The sequence below is a fragment of the Crocodylus siamensis genome, chromosome 3 (assembly GCF_052110815.1).
Source record: "Crocodylus siamensis isolate JL-2025a chromosome 3, ASM5211081v1, whole genome shotgun sequence".
NCBI classification, from domain to species: Eukaryota; Metazoa; Chordata; order Crocodylia; family Crocodylidae; genus Crocodylus; species Crocodylus siamensis.
The window spans coordinates 112,671,374-112,687,454 of record NC_143397.1 but is presented as its reverse complement, the minus strand read 5'-3'; the positions used below and the strand labels follow the sequence as shown (position 1 = coordinate 112,687,454).

The 16,081-nt window shown below is 45.8% G+C and overlaps 1 long non-coding RNA gene across 1 annotated transcript; it reads left to right on the top strand.

The window, feature by feature from the left end:
• The first annotated feature begins 1,936 nt into the window (after positions 1 to 1,936).
• Positions 1,937 to 4,480, top strand: LOC149868691 (uncharacterized). The gene is made up of 4 exons (XR_016441016.1): positions 1,937 to 2,206; positions 2,979 to 3,049; positions 3,662 to 3,721; positions 4,007 to 4,480. It is a non-coding gene; the product is annotated as an uncharacterized LOC149868691 (long non-coding RNA).
• The last annotated feature ends 11,601 nt before the right edge of the window (positions 4,481 to 16,081 follow it).

Genomic DNA, 16,081 nt, shown 5'->3' with positions numbered 1-16,081 from the left:
AAGCTACTGGGAACCCAGTATCTTGCAGCCTGGTCGAGGGAGGTGGGGCACAGCCCCCTTCCACTGGGCTGGGCTCCCAGTATCCTGAAGTCCGGTGGAGGGAGGGAGGGTGCCATTTGGGAGCTGCACTCTACCCACCTCCACCAGGATGGGTTCCCAATGTCTTGCAGCCCAGTGGAGGGAGGAGGGACGCAGCCCCATGCGCTACACCTCCCTCCACCTGGCTCAGCACCCAGCAGCTCGCAGCCCCATGGAACTCAGTCCAGTGGCGGGAGGCAGAGTGCAGCCCTGGCTCTGTCCACCTCCCACCACCGGACTGAGCTCCATGGGGCTAGTGGAGCCTATCCCCAGTGATGGGAGGTGGCCGGAGCCGGCACTGCACTCTGATCAGGACTACAGCCTGGCAGCAGGAGGCGGGAAGAGCCAGGGCTGTGCTTCCCACCGGGCTGAGCCACATGAGGCTATGCGGAGCTGCTTAGAGCGCAGCCCTGGCTCTCCCCTGCCTCCCACCACCTGGCTGCTGCTTCAAAACTTGAAACATTTCAAAACTTTTAATTTCATTTTGAGGTTGTTTCAAAGCCCTCTGCTTCATTTTGATTTTGCTGTTTTGAGCTTGAAACAAGATGAAACAGCCTTGAAACAAAACAGCTGGTGAAATTTAGGATAGCCCTACTGCACATCCTTCGCAGTCATCCATCACCCCACATTGTAACCAATTAGAAGAACCAAACAACTACAGTCTATAATCAACAAAGATCAGACCTAGAAAGAAATATTTCTAACTCTACTGCTCCTGGCTTTAAGACAACCCCTAACCTTCTCCAAGTCATAACCAGAAACAAACTGTTCAACCCCACTGCTCAAAAGACATCAAGTGGGACACAGTCATGCCTTAACAAGAAAAACTTAACCTGTCAAAAAAATATAAAGAACAGATGCACATAAATCAGTAGACAAACATTTTTTTCAAAGACTAGCCACTCCCTCTCTGACCTCACTATCCTCATGCTCAAGGGAACTCTAGCAAACACCTTTAAAAGGCAATCTCAGGAACAAAAATTCTTAAACTGGCTGGACACTGAGAACCAAAGACTGAACACTAATACTGATTTTTTGACACACTATAATCTACCTGAGTCCTTGGTTTTCTTCCTACACATAACAGATATTAGTGGCCCCTTTCCCTTTTGATAAGTCTTGATCTCCCAGTAATCATCTTTTTGCCTTCTGGGTTTTTTTTGGGGGGGGGGGTTGGTTTTTGTCTTCTACCCGTGGGAATTTGCTTCCTCCCATTTCCCCCCATTTCACAGCTCTAGTCTCAGTTCTTAACATGATTAACATGAGCTGTGCCTGCTTTCCTCCTCAGACCTGATGAAAAAAGCTTACTAATTGTATTCCAACCATGTAGATGGTCCAAAAAAAAATCACACCCAGAAAATCCTTGCCTGTCTTAGAAAATAGAGTCATCCAAAATTCATGCCTACCAGACTTAGACTCAGGGTCTGTCCCCTTCCCTGTGCAGCCTATCACTCAAAAACTAAGCACTAACCAAAGGCACTGGATGTCCTGCTACCCTGAAGAATGGGTTTGAACTAAAGCCTCTTTCATTTCTTATCACAGCATTTTAACTACCATACAGGCCACCCATTATGACAGCATAATACTCTGATGCTCCTTTGTAAATTAAGCCACTAACACAGTCCTTGGAGGGTGTGGCAGAAAGCCACCTTGTTTCTCCCCAAAATCTTTGCCCTGTGACACTGTGACTAAAATCTCTGAGCTGCAACCATTTGATTAGGATGGGCCCAGCACACAGGGGACCGCACCCTCGGCCTGTCTATTTAGGTAACCTGAGCTGGCTGCATTCCTGAGGGAGGGGGGAAACCTGCTCCTTCTGCTTAGGTGACTAGCATCAATCACCTGGGTGGGGGGTTTCTACCTGGGGAGCTGGAATCTGCCTGGTAACAGGTGATGTATTTCAAATTGGTTGGCTGACAGCCAACTGGGGCTGACCTCCACTGGCCCAGGTGAATGAGGTCACAGGGGCTATATAGGTTGGGAGGGGGAGGAGGCTCGCTCTTCTCTCTTCGGCCATGAGGTGAAGCAGCAGCAAAGCAGGGGAGACAGAGGAGCCTTGCCAGCGGGACCTAGCTCTCTCTCACCCCCAGACTCCAGAGGGGAAACTGGAGAACTCTGGAAGATGTTTGTGAGTGAGCTACTCAATCGGATTAGATATTTAGCTGGCAGTTACACAGATGCGTAATCAAAAGGCTACCTCAGCCACACTGTTTGCTCTCTAGGATTTCTAAGATATTGCTCAACCCTGTACCCTAGTTTCCCTTACCCCTTGTAATCAATAAAGTTCTCCTTTTTGACTGGTGTGGGAGACTTATTGAGGGGTGGGTCTAAATTATGCCTAAGAGACCCCTTAGGCCTGCGGACTAAGGGAGACTTTACTTTTTGCCCCCTTGACTTGGGGAAGTGCCCCAAGTGCCTGTACCGGGTCGAGTACCCATCGGACTATTAGGCCTGTGTTTCCCCGAGGACGCAGGGCCAAGACAGTCCCTTCTTGGGGTGGTGGCGGCGACGTTACCCCCAGACTAGCGAATGTGCTCCGGGAGAGGGGTCAGCCAAGCATAAGGCGCCCCTAGGGAGGCATTCGGAGTCTGGAAGGTGGTCGGGCACAGGGAGGTGGGCGGCTCAACGCAGGAGCACCCCCTACTGGCCCGCCACAGAGGGCGAAAAAAGTGGGAGGAGTACAGGGGAAAGCTTCTGCAGCACTGTGAACAAGGGCTCCAGCTAGAACCCAAAGTCCCCCACTTTCTAGTCCAGCCACCACTTCACTGAGCCACACACCCTGTGACTTACTGCCTTCTTCTTGGCCACACATATCTCCCAGAGACTTCCCTCTCATGACTCACTGGGGATAAGCTTCAGAAGAGAAGGAACTGGATAATAATCACTGACTTGTCTTGCAGTCATTAGAGTACTGTGCCAGGAAGTTCAAACCCCTACTGTGTCAGAGGGCTCAGGACCTACAACTTCTCAGGTGAGTGCCCTGTGATTTATTTAGGAGAGGCACATGCTAATGCTCTCAGTTTGTTACCACCAGTCTGGATCTGTACAGTCATCAATGTATACAGGGAGCAGAATACCTCTGGATACGTAAGTATCAACAGTACTCTGGAGACATCCAAATAATAGCCACTTAAACCAGTGCCATGCAAATTAATGCTACTACTGCTCCCTGCTCATGGAAAGCCCTGCAGACTAGATAATGTGGCCCTGCATTCCACAGTGAGAAGGGTTACTCAGTGGCTGAATCCTACATACTGAGCTGGGCTTGTGCATGAGCTCACACTGCAGACTTACCCCACATTTGATCAGGCCTATAGACTACTCCTGTGAGTATAATCTGACCCACAAACCAGTCCCACACCACGCATCCAGACCACAAGGCTTGATAGGTTGAGCACCACTGACTCAGACAATCAGGAAAGAACAGAACAATGCCCTAAATATTCTTGCCTTTCAAAACAGGATTTCTGCCGTTCCCATTTGCATGCTATTGTGTTTGAAGCTACAATAGTGAGTGCTGAATTGAAAATAAGATTATTTCAATATAAAAGCTTATTTTTAATACAATGACCTTTTGTTACAGTTAAGGCAAGACAGTTAAGGCAAGACTTTCAACAGCAAAAGCCTGAAACGAGATGCAAAAGTAAGTAGGTTTATTTTAACAAGTACAGAAGACCCCACAATTGGTATTCTTCTCATTCAAGGGAAATTCAGAAGATTCAGGTCTTCTGCAAACAGCTTATTTTCTTAGGATCCTAGCCTTAGATTCCTATATCTGAGAACTATGGTGATCTTGTAAAATACTGTTTTAGCTTAAGGCTTTTATGTTAACGGTTGTGAACACCAGGCTTTTTTTCTCAGAAAGTTAAACACCACTGCAGTCCAGGATATTTCAGCCTGCAAAATCACAAGCCATTTCTCCTTGCAGCTCAATGTCAACACCGAACAAAATCAATAAGAGAACTTATCCTACAATACCAGTGCACAGAAGGGACCACATTGTCTGAAAGTTTTAGACTTTCTTATCTTATTCTACATTTAACGTAAGTATTCTTGAAGATTTAAATTTTGATACAGGAATAATTTCTTGATCTGGAAACCATTCAGAAGGAAGATACAGCTCTGTGAAAAGGATTAGTTAGCTGTTGCCTCAATCACTGGGCCCGTGGACCTCAAGGAGCCCAAGAACTGCATTCCAGAGTTCTCCCTGGTGCCACTCAGACAGCGTTGTTTGGGGACTCCTGACCTCACTGAACTTTGTGGAAAGAGAAGCTTGCTGTGTATCAGCATCAGAGGGACTGCCGATAAGTTGCCAACGTGAATTGCTTTTGTGTGTCATTGTTTGTCTTGTTATTACGCGTAGTTGTATATTTTTTTAAGTCAATAAATCTTTCTTACCTTTCTAACCCCCACCACGCTCTCAATCTTAAACCCTCCTCAGGCAGCTGGGACATTAGAGGATGGGGACTGGATTGCTACTAGTTGATGCAATTTTGGTATTCTTTGGAGTGTGGAACATAGATGGATTGAAACTGGAATTTCAACCTTTCCTTGTCTGGAAAAAAAAACAGTATAAAACACTTTCAGAAGTCCTTTGGGGAACTTTATTTCTCTCACAATTTTCAAAAAAATACTAAAGCAGTTAAACCAAAAAACAGATAGAGAGTGAGCCTAACTGAGCTCAGATATCACCACCTCCGCCTTTAATGTTAAAGAGAAATGCTGGATAGAAATATAATCTTCTTTGAGAAAATTGGGGTGCAAGCAGATGAGGGAGCATTGCCTAAGAAGCACACCACCACAGCGGGTAATAGAGCATCCCATCACCCTTCTTGTGTCTTCAAAGCCTATCTAATTGAAATTGAGAAAAAAAATACATTCATTCATCGGTTACAGCTTGATCACCAAGAACTGCCTATTGAATAAGAATTCTGTTAGGATGTTGCTCAGCTTTTTGTACACTCATGCTTTAGGCACGAGAGCCTAGTGTCCCACAAGATACCCCCCTCTTGGACCCTCCCCAGGGCTGCTCAGTATCCCCCTGCCCTTCATCCCTGAATTGTCTTGGGGCTCTCCTCTTGTGGCTAGAAGATGCACAGCTCTCTTTTGGAAGAGAATGAACAGTTGGTTGGGGTGGCCTACTGTTAATGCTTCTCTCAGTATTGTTGCAATCATGCAACTGTGTTAGAAGCTCCTGTCTAAACCTTTGCTCCCGTCACAAACTACGATCAGCCTTCTTACTGAATTTCTTAAAACATTCTAACATTTCATTAGTCCTGGTTTTCATAAGATCGAAATTGGCTTCCTCCCTCATTATCCTATTGACGATATCATGAATTTTGGATGTCATACGGTCAGTGGATGTAGATATGTTTTGGGACACTTCTGCCAGAAACCGTGAACATGTTAGAATGGATGATTGAAACACATATCCAATAGATATGCAGGCAATAAGTTCATCAGGCTGTCTTTGCACTGACAGGTGGGTTCTCTGTGCCCACACCAGTGTGCATGCATGCTGGGCAGTGTGGTAATCACTGGGTAAGAAGTGGAGTAGGCTGACCACCACATGCCCCCATGTGAGGGGCAGCTGTCCTGGGCATGGGGATCCCCAGTACCCAAGGAATCTTAATCTACCTCTATGATAGCCCCAGCTGACCCCCCTGCCCACCCGCCCCAGTCAGCCATGCTATCTGCTGGTGCTTCTGGTTTCGCTTGGGCAAAAGTCCTTGTCTCCTGTTTGACCAGAGGATACAGATGACAGGAGGCAGATCGTGCATTCTCTTTTACATTAAAATCCTTTAATGTTTCTATTCAATCTATTTTTTTCTCATTAGCAGAACCATGATTGAGTTACATTTTTGGAAATCCAAGCATTCAAAGTGGAAACCACCCCACCTTTCAGGAAATTCAGCAGACAGTGGAACCCAACACCATATAGGTAGCAGTGGTACCCCATAGTTTTAGGAAAGCACCCCTGCAGGGCAGTGACAAATAACACAACTTAACACAAGACTGGCGATGTGGCATGGGGCAGAGGAGGTTTGTGTACCCTCACATTGTCCTGCAATTACTTCTAATGATTACCAGACACTGACAATGAGCAGGCAGGGGACCCCATGAACTTTGTTGTATGGTGTCATTTGCATTACTTAATGGCATATAGTGAATAATAAAACATGATTTATAGTGTTAATAGTGTAAAAAATAGTAATAGTTAAATAGTGATTGCAGTCAGTGTCACTGGATTACTAAATCACAGTAAATTGAAATTGCTTATAGTGGTAGGTATTGATGTCACTGAAGATGACCTTTTAGAATTGATCAGAATTTTGACTGATTAGAATGTATGCATGAAGGTATGTCTGAATTTGAATCAATCAATGAACTTGAATCTGATCAATTCTCTTCTGAACGTATGAAAAGGTGGGACCTCAACTAGAACCAGGCATTGGGAAGAGGGAGGGAGGGCTTTGCCCAAACACCATACTGGGTGCTAAGAGCTACCAGCCGGGGGGGCAAGAGGGAAGGCCTCAGGTGCCAAGAGCCCCCAGGGAGTGGGGAAGAAGGAGAGAGGGCCTTTGCCCAAGCATTACCCTGTGTGCTAAGAGCCACCAGAGAGTAGGGGAGAGGCACCACCCCGGGTGCTAAGACCAACTGGGAAGTGGGAAGGGCTTGTTCATTTCCTGAGACATAGCCAGTAAACAAGAAGGAGGGCCTTTGCCTAACCCCAGGTGCTAAAATCAACAAGGCAGTGCAGGAAGGAAGAGGGAAGGCGTCAGGTGCTAAGAGCCACCAGGCATTGGGGAAGAGGGAGGGAGGGCCTTTGCCAAAGCACCACTCCATGTGCTAAGACCCACCATCCAGGGGGCAAGAGGGAAGGCCTCGAGTGCTAAGAGCCACAAGGGAGTGGGGAAGAGGCACCACCTCAGGGTCCTAAGACTGACCAGGCAGCAGGGAAAAGGGAGGTCCCCAGGTGCTAAGAGCCACCTGGCTCAAATCAGGCAGAAATAAAGATGCTGTCAACAGGGGAGGCTTTGTGGCCAGCACCAATTCCAAAATTACAGGCAAAGCCTTCAGTAAGGCTTAAATAAAGTCTTTGGTGCTAAGCACAGACCCAACCAGGAAGGCATTTTGAAAGAGAGAGGAGGGAGGGAAGAGAAAGTCCCTTGATGGGAATCCCAAATTTTTAATTTCTACTTTTTTTCTATTTTCCTTTTTTTCTACTAATTTAACAGTTACATATGGAGGGCTAGTTCATTTGCTGAGACATGTCCATTAATCAGGAAGGCGGGCCTTTGTCCACCACCCTGGGTGCTAAGACCGACCAGAAGTTGGGGAAGAGGGAGGGAGGGCCTTTACCCAAGTACCACTCCAGGTGATAAAAACCACCAGCCAGGGGGCAAGAGGGAAGGCCTCAGGTGCTAAGAACCACCAGGAAGTGGGGGAGTGGCACCACCCTGAGTGCTAAGGCTGACCAGGCAGTGGGAAAGAGAGAAGGCCTTAGGTACTAAGACCTGAGAAGGGGAAGAGTGAGTGTATGTATGAGTGGATTGTGTATGAGGTATTAGAGTATATGTATGTATGGTGCTAAGAGCGCAATCAATACTAAAATGACATGGTGACTATTGTTATTATCATTTATGATTATTGCTAGTATAATTATTAATTTAATCATTACTGTAGAGAGAATTACTTGGGATCACTGTCCTCACAAGATACAAACGAGAACAATCATTAGGAAATAGGCATCCAGTCCAGTGCAGGATCTGGCACCCCAGATCTTTGGGCAGGCACCAGAGAAAGGCAGACAGCAAGGGAGTGAGGCCAAAAAAGACACATGAGATATTATTATTATTATTATTATTGATTAACATTAGGAAAATACATTACCCTAATACAAAAACTTCATTCTAATTCTTTTGCTGTACCTGCTGGACGAAGTGAACAGACTGCCCAACAGTTAGCCCTTTCTCACTCAGTATCCATAAATGATTTTATGCTCCTTTGTATCTTGAGAGTACATTGAGCCCAAGTAGCAAAATACATTGAAGTAAAAAAAAATTGGTTATATGAACAAAACAAAAAGGATCTTTAAAAAGAGTTAATGAAGCATATTTCAGTAAGTAGCTGCTTGGACTACCTGAACATTTGTAATTTTTCACCATTTCAAAATCTTGCATACTATAGGACAGGCGGCTGAGCAGCAGGCAAGCCTGGAAGTAGGGCACACAAACACAGCATAGACTGTTCTTAACTTGACCAGAGACAAAAATATTTTAATCATTGGGAAATACTAGCATGTTAATATATTAAACCGAAATACTAATTTTTAAATTTTAAAATCATTATTTCACATGCATGTTTCGTTGCTGCGGTATTCACACAATACAATATATCTTTGTCTCTGTTTAGAAACTGTGTATGTCGCAGCGGAGAGATGCTTAATTTGGTGAACTAATTATCATGGTAATTTCTCAATTACTTTTTCAGTATTATTAATCTAAGGATAATATGAGTAGCAATAGGTACCTAACAGTGACATTTTTTTTGCCAGCATTGCCACTTGAGACTGTGTAGAAGGAAATGGCATAAAGTGTCCTTCTCAGACTTCGTAAGTGTGTTCTTCTTTTCTGCCTGTTGTCACTGGCAGGAGCAGCATCCAGCACAGCAATCAGGAGCTAAAAATAGGAGGGAGGGAAGGAATGCAAGGGGGAAGTTTAAGAGCATAAGAATTTGTATTGGAAAAACATCATTCAGTGCCTCCCGCCCCGACTTCGGGTACTCCTCCAGAGGGTGGGGTGGGGTGGGGTGGGGGGCGTACGAGGAGGTGGATAAAGGCAACTCATGCCACTGCATGTGATGATGGCCGAGGAAGGGGTGGAGGGTGTACCACCCCCCGAACTGTGTACTTCCACTGTGGGGCTTCATTCTGTGCATTACCTTGCACCTCCCTTCATAACAGTTAAATCCACCCACCCTATTTACATCAAAGTTGAAGTAAACAATGCACCCTCACGGCACAGCCAAGTGTCAGGTGTCGCTTACCAATGCATAAAGCAGCGTTGTCTTTCAAGTCCCATGTTGCAAAGCGGCTCTCGTCCTGCACTCGAACATTGAACTGCACCCAGTTTCAGCAGCAGCAGCCTTCCCTTCTTCTTGAGCATTGCAGTCGCATTCCTGTGGCACCCAGGGGCAACTCTCCCCACTGGGCTGAGTCCTGCCACTAGTGTGCTGCCATCTCTCATCTCCCTGTAAAGTCTCTCATCGACACAGCATACATGCACCCTGACCACTGCTCCCTCAATTTATAGGCCTTAAGTGGGGCAGTACCCTCCCCACCCCTGCCAGCCTCTTTTTGGTGTAAAAAAAAGCTCCAGACAGGCTGGCACAGGGCTGGAAAAAAGCATGAACACCCTGTCCAAAAAAAGCACCAAACCCATGTGAAAAAAACTTGTGGGAAAAGACTTTGCAGGGGGCAGCACCTTTGGGTGGCTCTGCAAAGTGGGTGGGAGATGCAATACTTATGGTACCCTGATACCAACACCCAGGGACGCTGGCAAGCCAGACTTGTGAGGGGAAGGCAGGGGAGGTGAGAAGCACTGCTTATTGAACTGAACCCCCCCCAAAAGCCACCAACAATCCCCGCCCCCCAGCGAAAGCAACCCAACATGACCCAATAAACCAACAAAGAAATCAAATACTATCTTAAAATGCCCCCTGGTGGAAGTTAGTACTGAGAGGTGAAGAGGGTAAAATTGTTACGACGTGCCCCCTAGCATTTTTTACTAGTAATAGCATATTAAGCCATAACAGGCTAAATAATGTACATGTTATGTCATTGGTCATAGTACTTTACGACAGTGAGACATAAACCAAGCACATCTTTAGCCAGAAAAAGAAAATGCCGTGGACAAGCGCCCCAGATGACAACTTTGCAACACCTTTTCTGAGCCAGAGCGAGCACAGCCCCACATGGTGTTCAACTGTAGCCGTTACACAGTGGCCATTACACTTTGCAGTTGGCAGAGTGATTGTGTGGAGTTCTAGCCAATTAGTTGTATGTACCTGTTACAAATTGCCTGAGTGTTGAAGTTGTTAACATAATTTATATTATCGAGCTTATTGAAAATATTTTGCCTGTTATATGTGTGATGGTGAACCTGTTAATTTCTCAGTTACTATTGTAAATAATAAATTACTGTAAATAGTCATTTAGTGTGGGGTCTAGTGCAGGGAAAACCATGGGAAAGCACTCCACTGAGTCATGGCTTCCAGCCTGTAGACAGACTGGGAGTTGCCCAAGGCCTATTGGCACCCCAGGGTCCCGAAAATGTGGATGTGGCTGTGTGTAACACTGCTGCCAGGGTTACACAACTAAATGGCATTCTAATCTGTGGAATGCTACAGTGCACATGACTATCTCAAATGCCACAAAAGTAAAGCATATTTCCTATCCTCGGAATGGCAATTATCCTTTGGGAACTCTGCCGCATTTTTGTATCTAAAAGGGGAGTTATAAAAAATGCGTGTTCCTATTACACAGGTCCAGAATTTGTTTGAACCAAATTTACCCTTCAAAAGCTGATTTGCAAAAAACAATTTTAGGGTATCAGAGCTGCCTAGGGACTCATTGCTGTTTAATGATCAGTGAGAAGTAGGATAAAGTGTATGCACCATAAGGGAAGCTGTGATTAAATTATTTGCGTTGAATATGATTTAAAAGGCTTGCAAACTGCATTTGCTCCCAAATCAGACCCCACAACTGTTGACAATTTCATCCTGTTTCATAATGTAGACCAGAACAGAAAGGTCTTTGCCCTAAAAGTATTTTTAAAAGTAAAAATTAAAAAAACAAAGAAAGAGAGAATGTTATGTTTTTCTCTTTTCTTAGGGGTGAGGCTGATATGGAATCTAATAAACATGATACAGTATTTGTCAGACTGGCAAAACAGCTAACATAAAAGCTAACCTCAGTGTTTGGACATGGTCTTCTATTAAATTGGAAAATTAATATAGCCTTAGATAAAAAGAGCTCATAGTGCTCCCTGCCAGCTGATGTCCCACAGTCCACAGCCACACTTCTTTCCAAGTTCTAAAACTAGTCCTTTATTCAAAGGCCTCCTTAGCAAATGAAAAACATGGCCTACTTCCTTCAGCTATAAAACAAACCTGTGCCTTTGTCTTTCTAGGTGATTAAGATTTTCCAATGTCCACAAGTTCTTTCTGCCCCTTCCCTTCTCTTGTAACTAGTACCTTATTGAATGCTCCCAGCTGGGAATCTGCCCAGCAGCTTGACTCCCTCCACCTGCACTTAGCTGCAACTTCTCGCTTCTAAAAGGGATTTTATACCTATAACAGTGATATTAAATGGCAGCTCAGAGACAGAGAAAATATATTTTCTGGGCAATGGCTTGATTTTTTTTTTGTGGTAAAGTGAATTATGACAAGGACCTCAAAAGTCTTTTCCTGCCTTCCTTTGATCAACTGCAAGATGCAGTTGTGGAAAACTGTCATTTTCTCAGTTAATACATTTCTCTGAAAGACACATGATGAAAAGCAAGCACAATCAGGTTCATGAATTTGTGCCTTATCCCACTACCCAGACTAGCTATTAATTCCAGCTGTTAACCCCTCTGTCCCTCAATGTGTTATCTTTCTTGTTTATCCCAATTGCTGTATTGAACCTATTTTGGGCTCTTAACAGTGGTCACTCCCCCTATTTCATTTTTAATTTAAATTCCCTTCTGTGTAAAACCCTTTATATTTCTGCAAGTCCATTCATTGTGTCTGACAAAGCAAGCTGTTGCCTACTAGGGCTGTGCAAAATTTCACCCAGTGTTTCATTTCGAAGCTGTTTCAATGCATTTCAAGCTTGAAACAGTGAAACTGAAAGGAAACAAAAGCCTTTGAAATAGCTTTGAAATGAAACAAGGGCGCTCGAAACGTTTCAAAAGTTTTGAAACATTTTGAGTTTTGAAGCCAGGATTACTTGGCTTCAGCGCCAGTCCCAGCCAGCAGCAGCAGCCTCCTGTCATCTGGCAAGCAGATCGCAGGCCCGACTGTACCCTGGGAGGGCTGCGGGGCTGTGCCGGACTCCTCCCAGGGCTGCGGGCCCCTGATCTGCCTGCCAGATGACAGGAGGCTGCTGCTGCCAGCTGGGACCAGAGCTGGGTGCAGCCATGCTGGGAAGATTGGTGCTGCCACTGGCCCCAGCAGTAGACTTCCTATAAATCAAACTCCTATTGGGACAACCACTGAGACACAGAATCCAGTCTAAATAGTCCCTCAAATAAATCAGATAAATCACTCTCCTCCAGGAGTGTCATGCCCCCCACACATTGCAAACCATCCTCCTGTACAACATCTTAGCAGTGCATTATAGTTTGAAAGGAACTTCCTTAGCCCTTCTCACATGCACTACATGTCTTTGCTATTAATCACCTCACAGGCATTTGTGTATTTATATGGTCTTAATATGGGAGATAGCTGAACTGATGGCAATAGCTTAATGCAGCCCATCTGCAGCAAACAAAGACCTTTGGACTGAAGTGTATCACCACACCTGGGGTGTCAGATCACCATATAGATGTATGATTGAAATTATTTGGCACTTGCACACATTTTAGATTCTATTTCTGCCAGTGGCAATAGAGGATCACCCAGGTACATGCATACCTAACAGAAGTAAAATAGAAGAGGAGGAGGGTGGGTCCACTAATTTTTAGGTCTCTAGCTTAGTGGTTATGTCATTTGCCCAGGGAGTAGAAGATCCAAATATGTCAGCCAGCATATTACTGCTAAGAAGCCAAAGGCTGTGTGGCTCAGTGAGATTTACACTGACCTGGAAGAGAAGGGGACATTAGATATAGCCTTTACTCCTGTCCTATGAAGAGGAAGCTGTCCCACTGCTGTTTTATCCAATGAATATTAAATATACTATGCAGAAAAAGCACTAGAGCAGATGTCAGAATGCAGGGACCCCTCCTGCCCAGTGTCTCATCTGTCTCATAGAGTCACTCCCCTTCCTGCTTGCTTATCTACCCCGATCCTATGTATCCTCCTCTTCTAGCTGTCCCCTGGGCCAGCTTCAAAAAGAGGGCTGGATAGAACTCTAGGTAGTGTCTAGCCTATGGCCTAGCACGGTGACACCACTGTGCTAGGAAGTAATAGGTTGGGGTTTAAGTACCCTCCCAAAGAACAGTGGAGGCCTGGAACCTGTGTGTCTTCCTTGACAGGTACCCTAACTAAACTATTGAGAAAAATGTGGGAGGCCTGACTATGCAGGCATCAGATACCCAGTAATAAAGGGGGGCGGGGGGACACTATCCTCAGGCACTAACTTAGGAGGGGCACTAAAATCATTTCCCAGCCTTGTAGAGTCTGTGCCCGGGCAGCAAAAGCACCCCCGCCCCCCAGCATTGCTGTTGATGCACCAACTGGTTCAAAGATACCACATTGCTGATGCAGCTTTAAGAGCAAAAGCCCAGGTGGGCAAAACATAAGGTGGTAGTAGCACCAGCCAGGGACTGGGTAAGACTCCTGCACCCCTCCCCATCTCTCAGAACCTGGTCCCCAACCCACCACCCTTCTCTTTCAACCCTTCCCCCTGTACCCGCAGTTCTCATACAGGGTTTGCATAGAGTACAAACTATGTTTGATAAATGGTAATAAGTAATATGTAGGGCCCTACTCAATACTCAAATTGTGATTTTGCAGATTTCACGGAAATCAAGAAACTGGGCCAGCTCCACAAAATACATGGAAAGAAAAAACCAACAACCAACCAAAAAAAACCCACTTACTAAAAATAAAATGCTGGCTCCCCTGTGGGAGTCAGCAGTCCTCCTGGCCACACAGCCCAGCACGAAGGGTACTGCTGGTACTAAGGTAAGCAATCAAGATGGCTGCCACCCCTGCCCCATATCAGTGATTGGCTGAAAGAGCTTCCTACCATGTGGCCCTGTACTTCTCCAGTCAGTGGCAAGGGGCAGGGCCATATGATGGACAGCCCTCTCCACCAATCAGCAGTGGGGAGGCCACTGGGGCCCCTTGGCCAGAGGTGCACAGGGTGGGGGTGCATCACAATAACCCCATGAAAATGGAAGCCGGCCCCACAATCTGCCTGCAAAATTGGCTGGCCACTGACCTCAGTTAGGTAACACATGTAACAGAAGATGTAATAAGGGTACACTCTGCAGAGCAGTGCTGACCCTGCTCATTTGGGCTACAACTCCCAAAAGCCCCCTGGGGATGGGGGGAGGAGCAGGGGGAAAAGGAAAAGGAAGAGGAAGAGGAAGCAAGCAGGCCAGGAAGTTTGTGGCCACAATGAGAAGATGACAGTGTTTGCAACCCCTGCCTATAGAGACAAATCATCCCTACATAGGAGGAGTGCACAGTGGAGTTTGGGATCCCGTTAGCTTGGTCGACCGGGACTGTGTGGACTGAAAGAGCTGGACTCAGACTGGAGGGCAGTGCAGGATGCTGGTGTTTGAGTTCTCTGGGACTAAATGCTTGATTGCAGACACCTCCAGATGTTTGGGAAGGAAATTAAGGTACTGAGTGTATGTACTGTATGTTACAACAGTTGTTGTTCCTTTATCTTTTATTTGTTCCCTCCCTTTGGCCCTGTGGCTTGTGACCCTAACCCTATGGTTATCTATATAAAAGTGGGAACTCCCCATTGTGTCTTGTGTCAGTTTCTGTGCCTGCAGGGTTAGAACAATGCCCTGCAGAAATCTGTTAGGCTTCATTCTTTTTTTCTGGACTTGCCTACACCTAGGCAATTTGATTTTACTCTGCAGCATAGGCAATCAGATTGGGACCTTCTGAACAAGCTCAGAAGGGAAGTGCAGGGTGCATGCACCTTTGCAGATGCAAATAGAATCTGAAACTGTGTGTACATGACAAAAATAGTGTTAAGGGTCAATCTAAGTGTCATTCATATGTGTAAAAGTGAAAAAGGATTTAGCTCTTAGTGTCTGTAGACCCCAAAAAACCATTAGGATACAAAATGGGAAGGTTCCTCCATCCTAGAATAAGTAATAGGTAAATTTTAAAAATCTTTTGATACATATAATTTAAAGCAGTCTTATTTCCTGAAGAACATAGAGATAGAATTTAACCAGACAGCTTTACATTTATACTAAAGTTGAATCAGTGCCCCTCCTAAGTTAGTGCCTGTGGATGGTGTCACTCTCACCCACCCCTAGTATTACTGGGTATCTGATGCCTGCATAGTGTCAACCTTATAATGCTGTGAAAGTGTATGTGAACACTTGAAAAAAGAAAAAGTCAGAAGCATAAAGTTCAGTTATTATGTCCACATTTGGGTATCAACATGGCCAGTTTCCAGAAGTGCTGATACCCCAGCATCTCACATTGACTTAATCTGAATGGGGGCATGTAGCAGGGGCTGGAGTCAAGCCCCTGCTATGGACCCACGGTGCCGGCCAAGCTGGCAAAGGACTTACCAGGGCAGTTCCAGGAGAACAGCAATACCCTGGTGCACTGGGAAAGAGCGTTTAGGGAGATCCTGGAGAAATGGGCAGGCCCCAGGGGCACAGAACCTGTGTCCTGGGTGGCCTGCTCTGATTGGCCCAGAAGGCAGACTGGGCAGTTTAAACAAGATGTAGGATGGAGGATTGGGGATTGGCAATCCCTGGAGTGAGAAAAACACAGCAGAGCTGGGAGCTGTGCAGACCAGGGAGAAAGAGGATCCAGGCAGTTAAACTGGCGTGAGTCAAACTGGACAAGCCCTGAATAAGGATCAGATCTGCCCTCTGGGAAAGATATGTACAGTGGATGGCCAAGCAGTGTGGGTCACTTTGGCTGCCCTAGAGATGGGGCAGGATGGGAAACATTCCCTGGGACAGCTGGCAGAGTGAGGGAAAGAATGGACCCCAGGGAGTGGTGGGGTTTCAAGTAAAGCTGAGGTGGGAGGAGGAAAAGGAGAAATTTGCCCAGGAAGCCAGAGGAGAAGAGGAAAAAGACTGCTGGATTG